The following is a 20,107-nucleotide window of genomic DNA, read 5'->3' as shown; positions in this document are numbered from 1 at the left end:
GTTTGAATGTAAACTGTCTCCCATAGGTTCTGTGCTTAAATGCATGATCCTTGGCTGGGGGTCAGGGAAGAGGAAGTTGGAACCTAGCTATAGGAAGTAGGTCACTAGGGGTAGGCCTTCTTTCTTGTCACTCTCTGTGAGCTGACACAACTTGCCTGACAGGTTCATGCGCTTCTCCCCTTAAGTTGTTGTCTTTCAAGTAGTTTGTCCCAGCAACTAGAAAATTAACTAATAGAAGACTCTAGAGAAAAAAAAAAGGAAGAAAGGGCAGACATACAGACAGATGGACAGACTGAGAGGAGGTGGTGTCATATGTAGTTATATAACAGCAGTGACATTTTCTCATCTAAAAGATTACTTCAGATCTCTTGCGATTTTATGTAGGAATAGCATGCCAGCTATTCAAAAAGGATATCCAGTCTCTGAACAAATTAATTAGCATTCCATCTCAGTTTTTAAAAAAAAACTAAAACTATAAAAAGAGAGTTTTGTTCTCAAAATGAGAGGTCGACAAACTATAGATTCACTTAGTTTAAGACAGCAAGCTTAAAAGACAGAGGTTGAAAATGTTGAGACATGACAAAAATAGATGGGTATCTACAGATACAGGAGGCAAAGAGAATGAAGGCTAGGCTAGCCCTAACTCACAAGGACCGCACTTGAAATGCCACCCAGAAAAGCCCTAAGTAGAATCACACCTATTACACACGGCATTAGTTTAGTTCTATCTGGAAATGCCTTAGAGAATGACTACCAGGTACATCATTATAATATGTTCCTGATAATAGAACTCAGGTGGGCTGGAGAGATGGCTCAGTGGTTAAGTGCACTGGCTGCTCTTCCAGAGGTCCTGAGTTCAATTCCACATGGTGACTTACAACCATCTGTAATGAGATCTGATGCCCTCTTCTTTTGCGAGTCTGGAGACAGCTACAGTGTACTAGTATACATAAAAATAAATAAATAATATTTTTTAAAAGAACTCAGTTATTCAAGGGGAGCCACCTGAAGTGACCCTGAAATTTCTAGGAATTATTAGGCACACTAGTCATTGCGGTTGGACTGCCTGGCCACTTAGTCTACCTACTTTGGGTTCCCAAATCTGATAATTCAGTATCTTGGGAAATTTTAATTTTCACAGGCCAGAATGTCAGAAGGCTGCTTATATAAAAACAATTGGAGTTCTATTATTTGACTCAGGAAGAGAGGAAAAACTAGGACAGGGATAATTCCTACCCCAGAACAGAGGTCCCCCACCCACCTTGTCCTGTCTACCAGTTGGCTTTCCAGACAGAAGAGCCCTGGGAAAAAAATCACCCAGCCACGTTAACCTGAGAAAGACGGTAATGATAACGAAAACTAAACTCTTATTCCCTGGGGTCTAGCTAGGCAGTTTGTGGGGAAGGTTTAGTTGTGGCTAAAGTGATGTATGTGTAATTCATCTTTTTCCAAGCCATTTGAACATAGAAAAAGAGTCCAGGAAGCCTAGGAGGCTCAAAGCCCTTTGCGTAAGACTGGCCCATGGTCACAGCCACCTGAGTGTCAGTCCTGCCGCAGATACTGTGTCTGTCCCTTTCTAACAGTGACTGCTGTTTCAGAGATAAGGCATGGCCACTGAAATGGGAGCTGACGGAGATATTGATGGCTACCTAGCAAGAAGGAGTCTTACACTTGGCAAGAAGGTCCATAGTCCCAAGTGACACTGAGCAATACTGTCACATGGCAGGGACTGCCTCGCTGACCATAACTGCAGGGGTAGGGTGGAATATGTCTTCTCACTACTTGGATCGCTCTGTTCTTATGAGCTCCTCTAACAAGCAATTATCTGGGACAGTTTGTAAATAGTCATGATATGAACTCGGGGATCAAGAAACTGAGGCTGTCCCCATCTTTGGAGGATGGGGACATGACATCCACAGCCACAGACACACAAGGCAGTTTGGATAAAGGATGGGATATATCTATACAGAGACGGAGATACAAGACAGTTTGTAAGGCAGAATCTCATCACTTGGAAATAATATACACGTAAAAGATGACACAGGAAAACAGAGAGACGATCTGGCATGGTCTGGTTTGAGTGTATAGTTCGGCTCTGTCCACAGAAGGGAAGCAAAAGAAAACAAGATGACAAAGCAAATGGATTGAGCACTCCAAGACTGGTCTTAAAGAGAATACAACTCCAACTCGATAAATCCATGGCCGTTAAAATCACATGATTAATACACAGAGACCTGGTAAATTCTTTTCCATGTCAACATTCTGCTATATTTTAATAGCACATGTTAAGGATACAATCCCACACACCTGAAAGTGTGCTTTTCAATATTGCTAGGATAAGGACAATAAGCATTACTGGTATGATATAAAAATTAAAGGACCCATGCACTCACTGGGGTTCCCTTAGAAAATCATTTCCAATCACCAGTTTTTCTACTCCTTTATTATTAATGACCCCAGGATTTCAAATGTAATACAACAGTTAAATGAGCAATGATGACTCAAAAGTAGCAATGACCATACAGTGTTAATGACAGGTTAAAAACCCAGGGACCCGATGGTTTCTATAGAAGAAAAAAGATCATTATTCCCACATGCTCTCCCCAGTAATCAACAGAACATTGGTTTCTCAGGCCCCCTCCAGTCAGAAGCATTCTTGTTCCTCTGAACTCTTCTGGCACTTGGTCTATTGATCTCCTGCACTGTGTCACAGCCTTGCCGGTCTTGATCAGCCTGAACCCAAGTCCTTGAGGGAAGGTTCCAAAGACGGACCTGCTAATGGCCAGTGGCTGAAAGGCCACAGTAAACTCTAGCTGAGTGAGCACAGGCCAGAAAGAATCAATATCCGGACAGCTACAATCTGCCCATTTAAATTCTGCCTCCAATCCCATTTCCTATATTATAGGAGCAGAATGCTACATCACTTCATCAAGAAACTAACTTAATTAGTCTTGCTAAAAAAATTTTTTTAAACCCAGTATGAACCAAACACCCACAATGAACACTTCAAAGGATATTTTAAACGGATGCTGAATGAGTATAGTATTGCTTTGAGAAATGCCTCAACCATCCCCTGGAGACAGACTGATACTTCTAAAACAGAGGTGGCCCACAAGTTGTGGGCTCCCCTCAATTTAAGGTCACTTTCAACAACTTGGATCTTTGATTTAGACCATTTTATGGAAGATGGGACGACACACCCAGGATGAGATGCACGGGTGGGGCTCTTCCAATTAATTACAGAGGACACCTGCAACAGCCGGCTGGGTAGTAGCTTCCTCTATATAGAGGGAATAACTAAAGAAACTCCCTCTCCACGGCAAGTCACAAGTGGATTCAATTTACAGTCATCGCCGCTGTCGTGTGGGAGATGTTTTTAAGCCTTTGGTGACTCAGATCGCTTTGAGAGCAAGAATAAAGTAAAGAGAATCGGACTGGCTCTGTACTTCACATATCTTAAAATCCTTTCTAACTTCACCCAGCATGGAGAGAAAAAAATGGCTGCACTAGAAGACCCTAGATACATTGTCTCAGTTCCTAGGTGAGAAACTAGTTACAATCCGCCCTGGTTTTGCATACAGGATACAGAGGTTGGTCAGGGCACAGGGGAGAGTTAGAAGTTCCTAAGGGAATGAGGAGCATGCCAGCTCTGGAGTCCATTTAGCCCAACCCACAGCAGTGAACAGCGCATGGCCCCTCCTCCCAGTCGCCCCAAATCTGATGATGGGAAAACAAACAAACAAACAAAACCAAAAACAACACAGTGACTTAGACAGCAGCCGGATGACCCTACCCCAAACAGACTCCTTCAATGCACTTGATCTGACCTCCTCTTTTACAAGCACCATGGCTCAAAAAAGATAGAACAAAAGACTGGCTCTGGGCAGCCATAAAGAACCGCAGCAGCCTGCTCCATACATAATTCATGATGCTAAGAGAGCAGCCATCAACATCATTTATCCTTTCCATATCTTAAATCGGGCAAAAGTTAGCAGATACTATTTATAAAGTCTCTTATTTCCATAGGAACCTGCCAGTTTTAAGACATAGGACCACTTACAAACCTAAGACCATAAATCTTCCGGAATGTATGTGCCATCCATCAGAGCAGGGAGGCTAATAACCCTAAATAAACCAATTAGGTCAGCAGTCCTGTGGAGACCAATGTTATCAGATCACTTCCGCTTTTCTGGTTTTTTTTTTTTAAATAAATGGCCCAGTTTTCATCTCACAGTGGTCAAAGTTGATCCTGAGCTGTATGCTCAAATCAAAGGGTCTGGCATTTGACATGACAGTTAAGGACAGTTAAAGAGAAGCCTGAAGAGAGGGCCCTGACTGTGCCCAGGGTCAGAAGACTCAGTAGAGCTCAGGTCTGCCCTCTTAGCATCCTGGACTCTGTATCCTTGGTCCCCAGGGATGCTCTGGGGCCTTTTCTATTCATTCCGTCTGAATGAGCACGAGTAGCCACTGGACTTCATTCTCATTCCGTTCTAATCCATCTTCCTCGCAGAGCATCTACAAAATGCAAACCCAGCAGTTCCAGTTGACTGTTCAATACCAACTTCCACTCACGGGGAAAAAAATCACCAGGTCTTATTTTAACATTAGATGGAGCTGCCAAGAGTTCTCTTCTCACCAAATAAATAAAACACGTACATACCACATTCACATCACAGAGGTGTTGGTGACTGAATCCTTAAGCTCCTAGCATGTCTGCAACCCTCATCTTCCCCACAGAGCACTGTGAAACGCTGCAGGCAGGCATTTTTCTGGAGGTCTTTTTCTGCCCTGCCCACCTGGCTCCAGATGGATGCTTTCCTCAGGCCTCTCATGTCTCCAAAGGCCTTGGAATTGATTGCAGAGCACTGTAGCTGTTTACTGCCTACTCCTCTTCCCCAGCTGCCACCTTACTCTCCTCAGACACTGCCTAAGCTGCCTGTAACCTATCATTACAGAGCCCTAGCCCATATCATAGTCCAGTCTCTACAACAACCGCATGCATTTCTCACGTCATTTCATTCTTCCTTCGATTAATCCCCCACTTTTGACAGGTGGAAGCTATTGTTTTTCTGATCACAAAGATTGTAGGCTCTGGGGGACAGCCTGGCTTCTGCTACGGCTGTACGCCCAAGATATTTAGCCCTCTCAAGTGTCAGTGTTACTTATCTGTGAACAAAGATCACAGTAATCATAGCCTACATTTATTGAGTGTTTACCATGTAATAGAAACTGTACTAGAGCCTGGATGCCTATTCATTTATTTAATCCTCACGACCTCTAAGGACATAACGACACGGTGCGAAGGCTTTGGAACAGAGAGAATTTTCCTCTCAGTTTCAGATGAAACTGAGACTTTCAGATGCCAAGTAGTTTCCTAAAGGTCCCAGCCCGTGGCTTTGGACTTCGTGTAAACAGAAAGGAAACAAGGAATGGCTCTTTTCCCTGGTGCTGCATTCTCACACAAAGCAAGAAAACTATACAGCAATTCTCATCTCTGGCTGCAGTAAGAGAGACACTTGTTCTGTGTCAACTTCCCTAGGAAACCATGTGAACTCCATACAAAGATCAGATCCTTTACAGAAATGATCTGGGTCAGAGGACGGGTGATGGCCAGAGGGAGGGATGAAGCAGAGAGCTATTCAGCGCACAGCTAACACACAGCCAGGCTCCAAGCATAAAATGATCCATGGAGCGCATGCTTCAGCATCCTCAGAGGCAAGAAAGCATGTGTTCATGCACGGCTGTGAACAAAGCCACCGACACACCACCAGATTCTTCAAAGGCAAATATTTGTCCACGGCCAAAGAATGGGGTTCTTTTCTAACAAAGAACAATGGACACCATTCTACCTCCTCATTCTTCCTCTCTGGTTCTTAGTGAGTTATGATCTCAATGGAGATCCCCCATGAATAAGCGTGTCTGGCATCACAAATGGCACTGTAAATCAGAAGGTTTATGGACTGTAAAAAGATGGGTGGTTTGAGGATCTGGACCCTGCAGCTTTTTCCTGCCTACAGAACACCTGAGGCTGGAGACACAGCAATTTATCTGGTCCTGGAAACAGTCACCTGTTCCATTTTGGGTTTATGGAGGGGGGTGTTATTGTTGTTGTTGTTGGGGATTTTTGGTTTTGTTTGTTTGTTTTGGCTAGGTGAGAGAATTTTAACAGCTCTAGTAATCACCAAGATGCAGCCAGCCCTCCTGTTTGGCTAAGCATGACTGCAGTATGTTCCGGAGAACCTCAGCCGCATCCACAGAGCTCCAGGAGAGGCTGCAGAGGTGAGGACTGTTGCTAGAAATGCTGGCTGGCTACACTGAATCAGAGCCAAGGCCAGAAGCCACATTCCTGAAATGACCAAACAGACAACCAGTACCCCTGCCTGCTTTCCCTTATACCAAGAAGAGAGGACAGAAGCAACATAGTAACTAGGGAAAAGCCGAGCCCTTTCTGTTTGTATTTCAGGAAATGCAGAGGCTTTAAGACGTGAAATAAGTTGAAAAGAACACCTGCTTCATCCAAGAGAGGGATAGTGAAAGAGACTACCAGGGCTGTGCCACTCAGGAGCCATCTGGGTACCAGCCATGTCAGGGAAAGGGACAGATGTATGCTACTGAGAGCTCTAAAGCTCCCCCTTCCCTCCCCGCTGTATCCCAGGGCACAAAACAGCCAAGTTCTCAGCAGACAGGGGAACCAGTTTTGGCACTGAAGTATTTTGGAAAAATCACATTTCTTTTTTTAGTACTTCCCATGCAATTCATGAGTGATACTTGAATCAAAGTCACCTCAGCCATGCCATGAACGTAGAGTGTTGCATTGAATATGTATATTTTCATGGCATGTTCAGAGACAATGTGAGCCACCCTGGCCCTCCATACTATCTGCAGTGATTTGTGCACTGATCAGGGCGAGGGGAAAGATTTCTAAAGAACATATGGTGAAGACCGATTTGAAGAAGCCGAGTCTGATGTTGTTGGCTTCCAGTGATCTTCGAAACACAGGAACAACAAGAACAGAATTTAATTCAATTTAATCCCATGGCAAACACTTGAGTGCACTAGGTTAGACCCATTCCAAACCAGACGTCCGGTACTGGCTCTGTCTATTCTGTATCAAGCTTAGGTCTAAAAATATGATGGAGTGGAACTCGAAAGGCAACGTGAGGGACAGACTGGCCACCCTGCCACCGGCAGAGAGGCAGAGGCAGTGTTCTGAATCAGTGGAACATGGCTCACCACCAATTATTTTCCATTGATTTCTTACACGGACCAAGCATTATTCTCTCTGCCGAGGTCTTGTTTTGATCAGTAATCTTCGAGTATTTATAAACATGCAAGATTTGTAATTAGGGCTATGTCTAAATACCGCATCACACAATAAGAGATGAATTAAGCCGTGAAAAGAGTAATTACGCTCAAAGCAATAGCATTCCAACATGCATCACGGCAGCCAGTTAGAAACATTACCTCCTTTTAAATCACAAAGCTGAGCTTTTTGCATTCCCAAGCCTCTCTCCTGACCCACCATTCCCACTAATTGCGCCTCCAGAGTGTTCTGAACACAAAGAAAGCATGATAAACCGGAAAAGGTTTTTTTTTTTTAAAAGAAGCTCATTGCTAAACTTCTGACAGGGAGAAAACTTCCTTAGCTTAAAATCTAGGGAACAGCATGGAGAACAGCATGAAAGAGACCAAAGGTCTGTCAGCACGGGCTGACGAAACAGTAGAAAAAAGACCAGAGTATCATGAGATAGGCCACGGACATATATGCAATATGTATATGTGAGGGATTGTTTACAAACTGCTACTGTGGCAGCATTACCAAAGCACAGATTTTTTTTTTTTAAATAGTATATACGTGCAGATATGTGCACCTGAGTTCACGTGTCTGGGGAGGCCAGAGATGTTGGATCTACCCAGAGTTGGAGGTACAGGTGGTTGTAAGCTGCCTCATGTGGGTGCTAGGAATTGAACTCAGGACCTCTGGCAGAGTCATACTGGTTCTTTCCTTTTGAGCCATCCCTCAAATCCCCCCCACTGCCCCCAAAATATTTGTTAAGTGCTCAAATGCAAGGTGCAGAACAAGCAGACATCACCCCTTTTGGGTTGGATACACGCAACCACACGTTTTATCATCCCTGAAATATACCCAAAGAAACATTGTACAAATCAAAAGAAGAGAGATTGATGATGGTGGGCGTGGTTCCTGCTATTGAATTTACTATGCATACTTTCTTATTGGTAAAGTCCCGGGAGCAAAGAATCATGGTGTGACTTCTCTGCGATAACATTACGTACGGATTTTCACTTCTCCTAAGAAGTCAATTGTAGTGAAACATTTTAAACCTAAATCAAGAATTTTTAGAAAATCAGAAAGCCAAACAAGCTGGGGAAAGGTTGTAAATGCAATAAAGACATGTGAAGAGTTAATTCTACATGGACAGCCAGTAAGACGATGCCAGATAGTATCTGAAAACTCAGAAAACTGGCGTCGGAATTAGGTAGCATACATTCGAGTGAACATCCTTACTAATTAGACCTCTGAGTCACCGGCGAGGTGCTGTTTCCCATTAAATATCAGTGCCTTGTTAGGATGACAGCCTGAAGAAGGGAAGCCTGGGGAAGGGATCTGACAGGTAGCAGGAAAGTTGTACAAACACGCTCTGAGACCATGGCATTCCCTGCCTATCACTCCATGATCCCACCTTGGGAGCGGCTGCCCAAATGCCCAAACTATTGCAACATGCCTTCCTACATTGGACACAGACCCTACCAACTGCCATGGCAGCACTGCAGTTCCTGCACCTGCCCATCTGCTGCAGCTACAAAGACCAGGCGCCCTCCTGCAGGAATGCTACATACAGCCTTGCCCCATGGGCTGCTCCAAATGTCCCCGAGGCTGTACAAAGGAACATCTGAGGGGTGCCTGTACCCCTGATGCGAGGACAGAGCTGCTCCTGTGCGTAAATACAATGACACGCGCAACCCTGGATTCAGTTTTCACACAATTCTGCTATGTTCTTTTGTCTATAAGGTTGGTGAATGATGATGAAAGCTCAGGACCTCCAAACAGAAAAGAAAGCAAACAAACAAACAAACAAAAAACTTTCACAAAGAAATACAACCTCAGGCCCTATAATCCTAATGCTCTGAAGGCTGAAACAGTAGGTTTGCTACAAGCTTCAGGACCTCCTGGCAAAAGTCTCAAAAGCACAGAGGAAAAAAAAAAAAAAAAAAAACACCAGCAAAATAGAGAAAAGTTCATCACAGAATTACAATCAAAGGCAAGTGAAGTGTTCACATGGCTGAGCAAAGGGAATGCTGTTAAATAAACAACAAAAACAGCCTTCCTAACTATCATGTAAGCACTCACCCTTACTGCTCAGTTAGAAAGTCCCTGAAATGTGGTGGATAATAGCTTATTTTTTTAGAAAAAAATCCATATTTAAATCATTTATACAGTGAGCTAAATTCCTATTTTAAGAACCTAAGCTTAAAGGAGGAGCTAAGAGAAACAGCGGACTGGTTATGGAACAGGCCGGCTATGAGTGATGTTTGTCCCCTTTCCCCGCCAAATGTCTGGTATAATACGGGGGAAATTGGCTTCTCTAAGATTGAACTATGTCATGCCCCCACTATATATAAGAAGGAGGAGGAGCAGGTGAAGGAAGAGGAGGAGGAGATGGAAGAAGAGGAGGAAGAAGAGGAGGAGGAGATGGAAGAAGAGGAGGAAGAAGAGGAGGAGGAGATGGAAGAAGAGGAGGATTTTACCTCCAGGTTTATCAGGTTCACAAATACACATCTGAAAGTTCGGGTCTTCTGGAAAATGGTCGTCCCAGCAGCAGGTGAACTCTTCCGAGTTCTAATCCTGCACGAAGCATCTACATGTGCATTAAGTCATCCCTTGGGACCACCCCACAGGACAAAACTCCTGTGACTCCCAAAGGCACACAGCTGAGGTGCTGCAACGGCAGAGCCTAGCCATCCACAACCAACTGACCAGTGCGTTAGAATGCTTCAATTTTACTGTTGTTAAAAAAAATCCTTGCTTTTTCTTCTTAATTTAATTTTGTTTCTTATTATTGGATGTGTGTGTGTGTGTGTGTGTGTGTGTGTAGTAGTAGTAGTAGTAGTAGTAGTAGTAGTAGTAATAGCAGCAGCAGCAGCAGCAGTAGATGGGGTACAGACTCCAGCATAAATACAGAAATCAGAGGATGTCCCCTGTGGAGCTCACTCTCCCCTTCCACTTTTACTTGGGTTCCAGGGATCGAACTCAGGTCTTTAGGCTTACACAGCAATCACCTCTACCACTGAGCCATCTTATCAGCCCAGAATGTTTCCACTTTAAGAAGCAACATAAATCCTATGTTTCAAATCAAAGCAGAAAGAATGCAAAGCATTTTTTTTTTTTAATATCCTGAACTTCTAAGCGTTTCAGTCAAAGGGCAACAGAGTCTATTTGGGTAAAGTGAGAGGCAAAGACAGGGAAACTTGAGTAGTAACAGAGAGATCAATGCAAGAAGCCCTGGCTTCCTGAACTCAGTTACACCCAGATGAATGATATGCATAGACTAGGGTACTGAGAAGCAAAAATAATTAAAGTTGTACTTTCATTTACTCTAGAGTTACAAGCAATACATCAAGAGAGTAGAGATGTAAAGGGCTCACAGCTAAACAATAATTGTGTTAAGTTCAAATTGCTTTTTTCGGGGGTTGGTATGGTAAGATTGACAGTGAGGAAAATCAATGTCCTCACATACAGTCCTATGGATTACTGAGGCATCCAGCCATCGTGCTGTGGGGATAACCAACGACCCTTTCTTCCCTGTACTCTGACCTAGACAAAGTGGTCACACTTGGACACTGTGTCCCATGCAGATCATCTGAAACACTGTCACCACTGCAAATGTCTTCCAGGGCTCAGCAGAGCGTTGCCCGGTGGCAAAGGCTATGCTGGAACAGGGCTTCGATGGTCTAATTCAAGGGCTATCAGGAGTCCCTACCAAAGATGTCTGGTCTTGAAATGTCATTCAAACAAAGAGTCCCCTTCCTTATCATAACTCCTAAATGTCAAATGCTTTGAGCACACCATCTCCATCATGCCCACCTAGGCCTTCAGCCCCCTTCACCTACGGAGATCCACTTCCCACTTCCTTCTTCCTGTGGTCACCTGGCAACTACCTCTAACACTCAGCTAAGGAGTGGCCCTGCAGGTGTACAGTGTGTTAGAATGGTTCAGTTTTACTGTTGTTAAAAAAAAAAAATCCTTGCTTTTTCTTCTTAATTTAATTTTGTTTCTTATTATGGGATGCATTTGTGTGTGTGTGTGTAGTAGTAATAGTAGTAGTAGTAGTAATGGCACACTTTCCTTGTGGCTCCCACCCGTGACCATGATCTCTGCTGACTCCACACTGCAAGTCCAGCTATTAGTGATATACGGAAGGCATTCTCCGCAGGCTGCCAGCGAAGGAGCTAACCCCTCTGAGAGATGAACAGAAGGCTAGAGCAAACCCAGAGTGCTCTGATGGAAGTCACTTACTGGCTAAAGCTAATCTCCACCGTAAAATCGAGGGCCCAGCGACCCTTACCTCATGGGGTTACCAGGGATCTGAATGAGATCACCCACTTGAAGCCTCTGAGTGTGCTGAAAACTCGGCATAGGCTCAGCCTCCTGGTGTCCTCCAACCATATCCCTAACAACAGTAGACTGACCAGTGTGTAAAAATATTTCGATTTTACTAAAAAAAACATAGATATGATGACATGCATGTGCATGTGTATATTGCATGTGTGTGTGTGTGTGTATGAGTGTGTATGCAAGACTAGCTGGCTAGCAAATCCCAGAGATCTTCCTTTCTCTGCCTCCTCACTGCTGAGATTGCAGCTGCGTGCTAAGACAAGTGGCTTTTTACGTGGGCACTGGGATCCTAACCCAGGTCCTCACACTACCCACTGAGCCACCTCTCCACTGCTTCCACAACCATTCTTAAGCTCTCTCTTTTCCAACAAGGGAGGGGTAAAGGGTTGCGCTCCACACTCCCCCTAATTCACTACAGCTAGCATATAGTTCTAACACCACGTCAAGGGCACATGACTCATCCTGGGAACAATGAGGATCTGAGATGATGCAGGATCCTGGGAGCGGGGAGGATCTGAGCTGTTTAACGCTTTGAATCTCTCCATGTTTAATAGGCTAATAATCGGAAAGCATCAACAGAGCCTCCCTCAACAAAGAAACCTATAAGCTGCAGTCGCACATGCCTGGCAACACCCACTGTAAATGGCGCTGTCTTCAGAGTCTGAAAATGATCCATGGCCTTGATCCTTCCAAAGGAGGAGCAAATAAATAACCAAGAACGCAGTGATCCTTAGAAGAAAGGGCACTTTCTTTCCCTCAAAAGGGATGATCACCTTTGAAAGGAGGAGGCCCAGCCCTGCTGTGGTGTTCCTTGCCCACACAAGCACTTGGCTCGAAGGTCATGCGTGCACATTCTCTTCCTCAAAAGGGATGATCACCTTTGAAAGGGTTCGGAAAGACTTGGTGATGATGCTGGTGTCGATGCTGTGTGATGCTGGTGGTACCATCGTTCCCTCAGGCAACAAAGTATTCAGACTCTCAGTCCACCGGAGCAAGGGATGTGGGCAGTCCTTTCTACCTATTCTTCCTCATCAAGTAGTTTCTCTCTAAATGCCCGGATTTTTTTTTTTTTACCCCTAGAAAAATGAGAAGCCAGACATCTCACAAACACACAACGATTTTTATCTCTAGATGGTCAGATACCATAAGTCATCACTTTAAGACCCTACCCCCATGGCCAACTGAGTGCATTTTATTTTATTCTCCTAAAACTCCCAGGCCAGCTCAGCTGTCTGTGTAGAGAAGGTATTCAAAGGTGACAGACTCAAGCTGGTAAATTGTCTGGTGTGGTCATTAAGATCCTAATATTGAGATATTCCCAACTTTTACTAGCTTATCTATCTGTGGCCTAAGGAACAAGCACTCTGGGCTTATCACTCAAAATGCACAAAAGAAATCGTAAAAGCTCTATGTTGAAAATAGTAGTTCCTCAGCCTCGTTCTCTCTCAGGTGATCTTTGTCATCCTATGTGGGCCACGTGTGGGTGAACACACACACACACTACCTGCCATACTCACTAACTCTAACAAGAGGATCCCAATATGGCCATGAGAGAGATGCCCAGTCAACGAGGAAACACCCAAACTCCTACTCTTAAGCCATGCCCTACAAAGGAAGTTGGCACCGGAACCAGGTGGAAGAATTCCCGAGCAATCCATCCCAGGGAGGAGGCCCAGTCCTGCCTTGGTGCTCCTTGCCCACACAAGCACTTGGCTCGAAGGTCATGCTCGCACAGTTCTGTGAAGGTAGGAAATACCAGTGAGTTGTTCACTTTTAAATGGTTGATCTTACATTTGATAAACTTCACCTTGAGAGGAGGAGGAAGAGGGGAGGAGAGGAGGAGGGTGATGTGAGGAAGAGAAAGGGAGGGAGGAGGAGGGAGAGGGAAAGAAGGGGACAGAGGAGAGGGAAAGGGGGAAAAAAGGGGGTAGGGGAAGAGAAGGGAGAAAGAGAAGGGGGAGAGGAGGAGGCACAAGAAGCAAAGAGCAGCAAGGGCAGCCACACTAAGCACTTGACTCATGAAGCCACCGCACCCCAAAACATTCTCTGCTAGCAAGTGCCATTGAACAGACTGTGAGAGGAAGTGGGGATAGCCTGGGTGCCCAAGGCCAAGGTTTGGAGCAGAAGGAACTTTCCAGAAGCAAGCAGGGAGAGCCTGTAGGCATCTGGCGTCCAACAAAGCTGCCTGGCTCCTCTGGCGACCCTGTCCATCACACCCCACTATGATCCTTGCTGTTTGTATTCTCATCCTTTCCTGGGTGTCCTGTTAGAGAGAAAACTGTTGCTCAGGGACGTATCCCTCATTTATTCTTTAAAGAAACCAAACTTAAACAACAAAAAAAAAAAAAAAAAAAAACACACACACAAAACTAAGCCTCAGTGTTTCCAGCAAGGACATTACACTGAAGAAATAAATGGTTTTTGAGCACTTACTGCCAAAAATAAAAATAACTCCAAAATTTTCCTTCTCATTCTCTACAAATAAGTCAGCCTGCTGGCAAGGATATCTGGGAATTGTTATCGATGCAGCTGCCAACTATGCAGTACACATGGGCTTGTCTATACCACAGTCAGCCACTCATGGGCTTGTCTATACCCCAGTCAGCCACTTCACCAGGGTCTTTCCCTTGATCTCCAATCAATAGGCTGAACCCAGGGTGGAATTCTGGGAAGCAACATTGCCTGGAAGAAGGTAAAGCCACTGGGGGGAAAAATCTGCCTTCCTGGATCCATTCCACTTCCACCAATCATGGCTTCATGTTCCTCCGTCACTGAACCTCCCCCCACCCCCAAATGGGGAAGGTATGAGCCAATCAGGGGAGGAAGAGCTAAGAGAACTCAGCTTTGGGAGGAAGAATCACCAGTGCTCTAGGGGACTAAACGTAAGGTCGGGTAGCAGAAGGCTTTAGGCAGTCAACTCCTACATACTCAACGAGGTATCCTGACCATCTGTCACCTCTCCATCTATTTCTGTGAGAGTTTGTCTGCAAAGGGGAAGAACACAAACAAGAAACAAAAGTCCCATGGTAAACCTCGACGTATACACTTGCAGATAGAGGATACCAGAAACAATCCAAAACCTACTTGCAAGAAATTAGAGATAACACAGTGCCTTGATCCCTCAGAAATGATGGCCGTGGAGTCCCTCCCACCCGCTCAGCCACTTCCGGTGCTGCCCAGCCGGCTGCCATGAAACGTCAGAAGGCAAAAGAAGAGTCCCTGAGACACAGTGCCTTTCCTCAGAGGAGGGGTGTGGTGGGGGGAAGTCTCTCAAGTCCCATGAGCTGGTCACATGCGTTCTGTGGGTGACTGAAATGCCTATCAGCCCTTCCGAAGAGAAGAAGGCAGTTTTCACTAAGGCCAGAGCAGCACTAGAGAATGTGTACCAGTGTGCTTTCACTTCCTGTGAGGGAAAGGCCACCAACCCCCAGAGAAAGACGAAATAATACCCCAAACTCCCAGCAATTGGTTTCATGTCAGAAAGTCTGAGCCTGAGAGACCTAAGGGCTGGCTGGCTGAGTCTGCCCTCAATAGACCTTCCCATGTGCTTCCATAGAGACTGGCACGGAGCTGCAGGTGACAAGAGAGGGTAAAGACTTGGCCAGCACTTGCCACGGTTTTCAACAACTCAAACAGAAGTCCACTAATGATGGCTGCCGAGTCTTTCATCAAGGTGTTCCCTATGGGGAGACGAAAATTAAGAGCCAAATCAGGGAAAACTACCAGAAACATCCAGAACTGGCCCTTCCCACACACCTCTTCCTGTGCAACTGCAAAACCTGGCACTTCCTCCCAGCCACAGGACAAGCTCTATTATTCTAGATCCTTGCCTAGATCTCCCCAAACATCCCTGAGGTCGCCCATCCACATGTTAGATATCAGTTGAAGAGAAAGAGGATGAGCCAGGCGCACCAGGGATCGAGGGAAGCAGGAGGCAGAACATCACATAAACTGTGAGTTACAAACAAAAAAACCTTTCTCTGGGACATTCTCAAGTACCTGAGCACGGTACACCCTAGAACTGAAAGCAGAGACTCCTATAACTTAAACTAATTCGAGCCCTCTGTAGACCGCCCCAGTCTTTGAACTGGATTCTGCACAGCATTTCTTTTTCTTACTACATTATTAAGGTTTTTATTTTCTTTTTATGCAGAGCGAAGTCCTACCCAGTTCAACACGGCCTGTTTATGAAAAATAAAAACCCAGGGGGCATCAATATTAATACAGTGAAGCTAAAAAAGATATTGAATAAGCTTTGTGGAGTCCAAAAACAATGACTTAATTCAATCCGAGCAACTAGGTCATGCTCAGATTCCAGTAATTGTAAAATTTAGATATAATAAGGCAAGAACTTTGCTCCGCTTCAGTAGTCAAAATGAAGGCCCCATTCAAGGGCAAGTGCCGTGGTCCAGGCCCAACAGGAGAGCTGGGACATCTGAGTGGAGGATGCATGCCAAGGCAGGATCACCATCCGGTACTACCTGGGAACCTGACAGTACAACAAAGAGATTCTTCATACAAAGCACCAGCCACCCAAGGAGCACCAGAGAGGCTTCCAGGGAGCACAAAGCCTCAGGCAGGTCTCTGCTGAGAGGAAGCAAGTGAACAGTCTAAACAAGAAAGAATTAGGACATATGCAACCACTCCTGGGGACAGAGAGATATGCTAAGCACCAGACAGATATGTACCATCAGACACTTAAACACACTCAGACCAAGACATACAGTCAGACTAGCACACAGTCAGACTGGCGCAGCCAGTTGGATATGTACACCAGATAGACACACACTGTCAGACAGGTACACATAGCCAGACAAACACACAGTCGGATGGGTACACACTATCAGACAGACATACACCATCACATGGCAACATACTATCAGTAGGACACACAGTGTCATATGAGCACACATTGTAGCAAGATGGCCAGCAAACACATTCAGACCTGTAGGTTCAGTTAGACAGGTGCACACTGTCAGACAGGCATACAAAGTAAGACAGGTTACACACAGTCAGACACTAGGTACAAAAAGGAAATGACAGAGCAAAGTGCTTTTGAGATATGGAAAGGTTCTGTGTGAATGCACGTGGCCAGAATTAAGGAAAACCAGATAATTAAGCTTACTGGATTGCTTTCTCCTTGTTTAAAATTACCACTCATAATTTGGAGGGTAAATATTTGAATATAAGTGAAAACTTATATTCAAAGTCACTTAGACTAAGATATATTCTTCCAACTCAAATCCACAAAGCTGTCACTTGATTGCTGAAATGTTATCAATGTACTGCAGTCTTGCTGTGGTCCAATGTGGTAGCCACTGAGCCCGCCATGTCAGCCAACCTCAGGAGGCTGACCATTCTGGTTTAAATGATACTGGCAGAAGAGAAGAAAAACATGAATAAACATCCCAATAGGAAGAACAGTGAACTCTGGGAATGAGAGCCCAGGACCAATTACAGGGGAGGAATGGAAGAGGGTGGTGGATATAGGCGGAGTCCACGCCCAGCGATAGTCTGAAAAATGATTGTGTTTGTGTGTGCACACACAATTCAGCACATGTATGGAAGCCTGATTGATCTTTTACCTTTATATGTGTTCTGGGGATGGAACTCAGGTGTCTAGGATCGCAAGACAAGTGCCTCTACCTGGTGAGCTGCAGCAACATTTCATCATCTTACAGACCTGTCTTCAGTTTCTGGAAGAACTCTGGAGAGCTGGCAAGATGGCCCAGCAGTTAAGAACACTGGTCCCTCTTCTGGAGTACCAGGGTTCAATTCCCAACACCCACATGGCCACTAACAACTGTCTGTAACTCCATTTCCTGGGCATCCCACATCCTCTTCTGTACAGACAGACAGACAGGCAGGCAGGCAGACTAAACATCCACACAGATAAAATAAATAAATAAGTCTTTACTTAACACACGCTCGTATATCAGCCCAATTGTCTTACATAAAATCTATAATAAATAAATCTTAAATAAAATCTCTAATCTCGTTGACAGTGTGATTGAGCCTCGTCCAGGAGAAATTTTGAACCCATGGTTGCTAGCTAAGGATCTCCAAAATTAAAGCAAGAGAACTCCAGCTCTGCATCACTCCGCCAGCTAAGTAGCTCTTGCCAGAAAATGCAGTTGGGCAAGGTCAGAGTGGGTTTTCCATATAAGAACATTTTAAAAGGTTTTAATGGGATGAATGCTTCAGCTGAATGGTACCAGGCAACATGGGAAATGGCACTTAATGTCCCATGGGAGACAAAAACAAAAAAAGAAACTTAAAAAAAAAATCAGTTTTTAAACCATTGTATGTAAAATTGTGAATTTAACAAGAGAACTTGATATTTTAATTAAGTGTAAAAGGAAGTCTCCAATTTTCTGTCCCTAAAAAGCGAAGGACTCCATAGAAAGACAGAAAGCTACACAGTGAGACTAAAACTTCTGCTGGACTGAAACGTGTTTTAGTTACCTAAGGGTATGTCCTCTCATAACCAAACAGCGAATAATGTTATCATTTCTCCCTTGTGACATTCTAGATTTCATTACTTGTAGTTCTTAGCAGATCTTTCAGGATTATGACAGTTACTAATGTAGGCTGGGCATCCCAGAAAAAAAAAGAGAGAGAGATAAAAAAAAATCTTGCTCTTTTTGTTGTTGTTGTTGTTGTCACAGTGTAAAGAAAAATACAATATTGTCAGCCTTCCCAATATTTCTGATCTCTTTGCTACTTTAGGGGTAAAAGTATAAGCTGAAACAAATTTTAAAAAATAACATTTCTCTCATAAATAAGGTAGAAACATCCCATGCATGTTATAAAAAAAATACTGCTGGCGTATTTCTCAATATAGATGTGTGTTCTTACAATTCTTCTCTTTTCCTTTCTCAACTTTGGAAAGTAACGTCTTCCTTATAAGCTGTATTGTCAGCCCGGGCTGCAATGGAAAAAGGCAAATGGAGAAACAAGCTGGGTCCTCTTATTGTCTAGCCATCTCCCTATGCAACAAAAGTGAAAACTTCTAAGAGGAGGCGAAGGTAGAAATCATACCAGGCTCGCTGTCTTATTAGCAGAATTCCTCAGCCCCAACTGGTCCTCGTTCAATAACCTATGTCCTCCCTTTGGCGTGTATGGCACCAATTTAATTCACGCTCCACCTCTGCATTGAGCAAGAACTGGTTTCAGAGAACTCTCAGTTGAGAACCCTTGGGAGTGCAGGGCTCCCCATCCCTTTGTACAGCTTAGTAACACAGTAAGGAAGGTGTTTACCTTCCGTGAATAAAATCCAATGGCAAACACATTGAGGCGTCCTCCAAGTCGGGACTGGTTGACAAGATACCAGATAATCACACAGAATGGTTGGCTCCAGTGACTGGTAATCCAGTATGGTGGCTTTTTTCACGCTGAAGAATTAAGCGTAGATCTAGGGCAATGGGCAGACATTGCCTTCGGAAACGTTGGGTATCCTATTCCTTCCGGCACTGTGACAAGCTGCCACTCGGGCTAAGACAAAGATCAGAGTGGCATTCACTCTTCCCATTCACCACGCCTCAACCTACCCTGGGTGAGGGGGGACCAAGGTGAGAAGGGCTCAGCCACCCTATTGTTACAGGGTCTGTGCGAAGGATGCTTGTAATGCTATTGACCAGGGGACTGCACACAAATCAGCTGTTAAAGAGCCTCAAGGAAAAGGCTTGAGACTAATTAACCAAGGGTAGAGAGTGGGAAAGCTCCCAGACAGAACAGTAAAAAGACTAGGAGCTCCCAAGACTGGTAGGAAGAGACAGATAAAGGAGTACAAAGGTCTCTCTCTCTCTCTCTCTCTCTCTCTCTCTCTCTCTCCCTCTCTCTCTCTCTCTGTGGTGAAACTACCCTAGATTACAATGATGGGCACGTGTCATTCATTATGCAATTGCTCAAACCCTCAAGAATAAACACCCAGAGGGATCACTAATATAAGCCAGAAATTCCAGGCAAGGATTCAGGATTCGCTCCTGAGGGTGGAGGGATAGAGCAGATTGACTGGTCCTGTGCAGAGAGTGATGAGTGAGGATGGCGAGGCTATGCTGATAGGGAGGAGGCTGGGCAGATGGAAAGCCCAGACCTCCTGTTCTTCAGGGTTACTGAACCTTTAAAATGGGTTTGAAAATGAAGGTTCCTTGTTTGCTTGCTTGTTTGTTTTAAAGCTTAAACAACTTAGTCCTCTAATTCTCTCATTCACCTATAACTGTTTACAAAAGGAAAAAAAAAAAACTATTGGGAAACACACCCTAGGAGGCTCTTGGGTTTTCTTTTCTTTTTTTTTTTTTTTTCTTTTTTCTTTTTTTTGCTTTCCCTTCCCTCACTTAAAAACCACCTTCGGAAAGCCCCCTTTTCCAAGAAGCTATCTTACGATGTCTACAGAGCTCAAAGTTACCAAGAAACATCAGAGGAAACTCCCTTCAGACAAGTGAGTCCTCCTCTCCTCTCCTCTCCTCTCCT

At 44.5% G+C, this 20,107-nt stretch overlaps 1 protein-coding gene across 2 annotated transcripts in view; it reads right to left on the bottom strand.

The window, feature by feature from the left end:
* The window catches only part of Mfhas1 (malignant fibrous histiocytoma amplified sequence 1), a 91,882-nt gene that overhangs the window by 67,503 nt on the left and 4,272 nt on the right, over positions 1-20,107 (bottom strand). The window lies entirely within an intron of this gene.

The sequence above is a fragment of the Mus caroli genome, chromosome 8 (genome assembly GCF_900094665.2).
Source record: "Mus caroli chromosome 8, CAROLI_EIJ_v1.1, whole genome shotgun sequence".
NCBI classification, from domain to species: Eukaryota; Metazoa; Chordata; class Mammalia; order Rodentia; family Muridae; genus Mus; species Mus caroli.
This window is presented reverse-complemented; position numbering and strand designations above follow the sequence as displayed.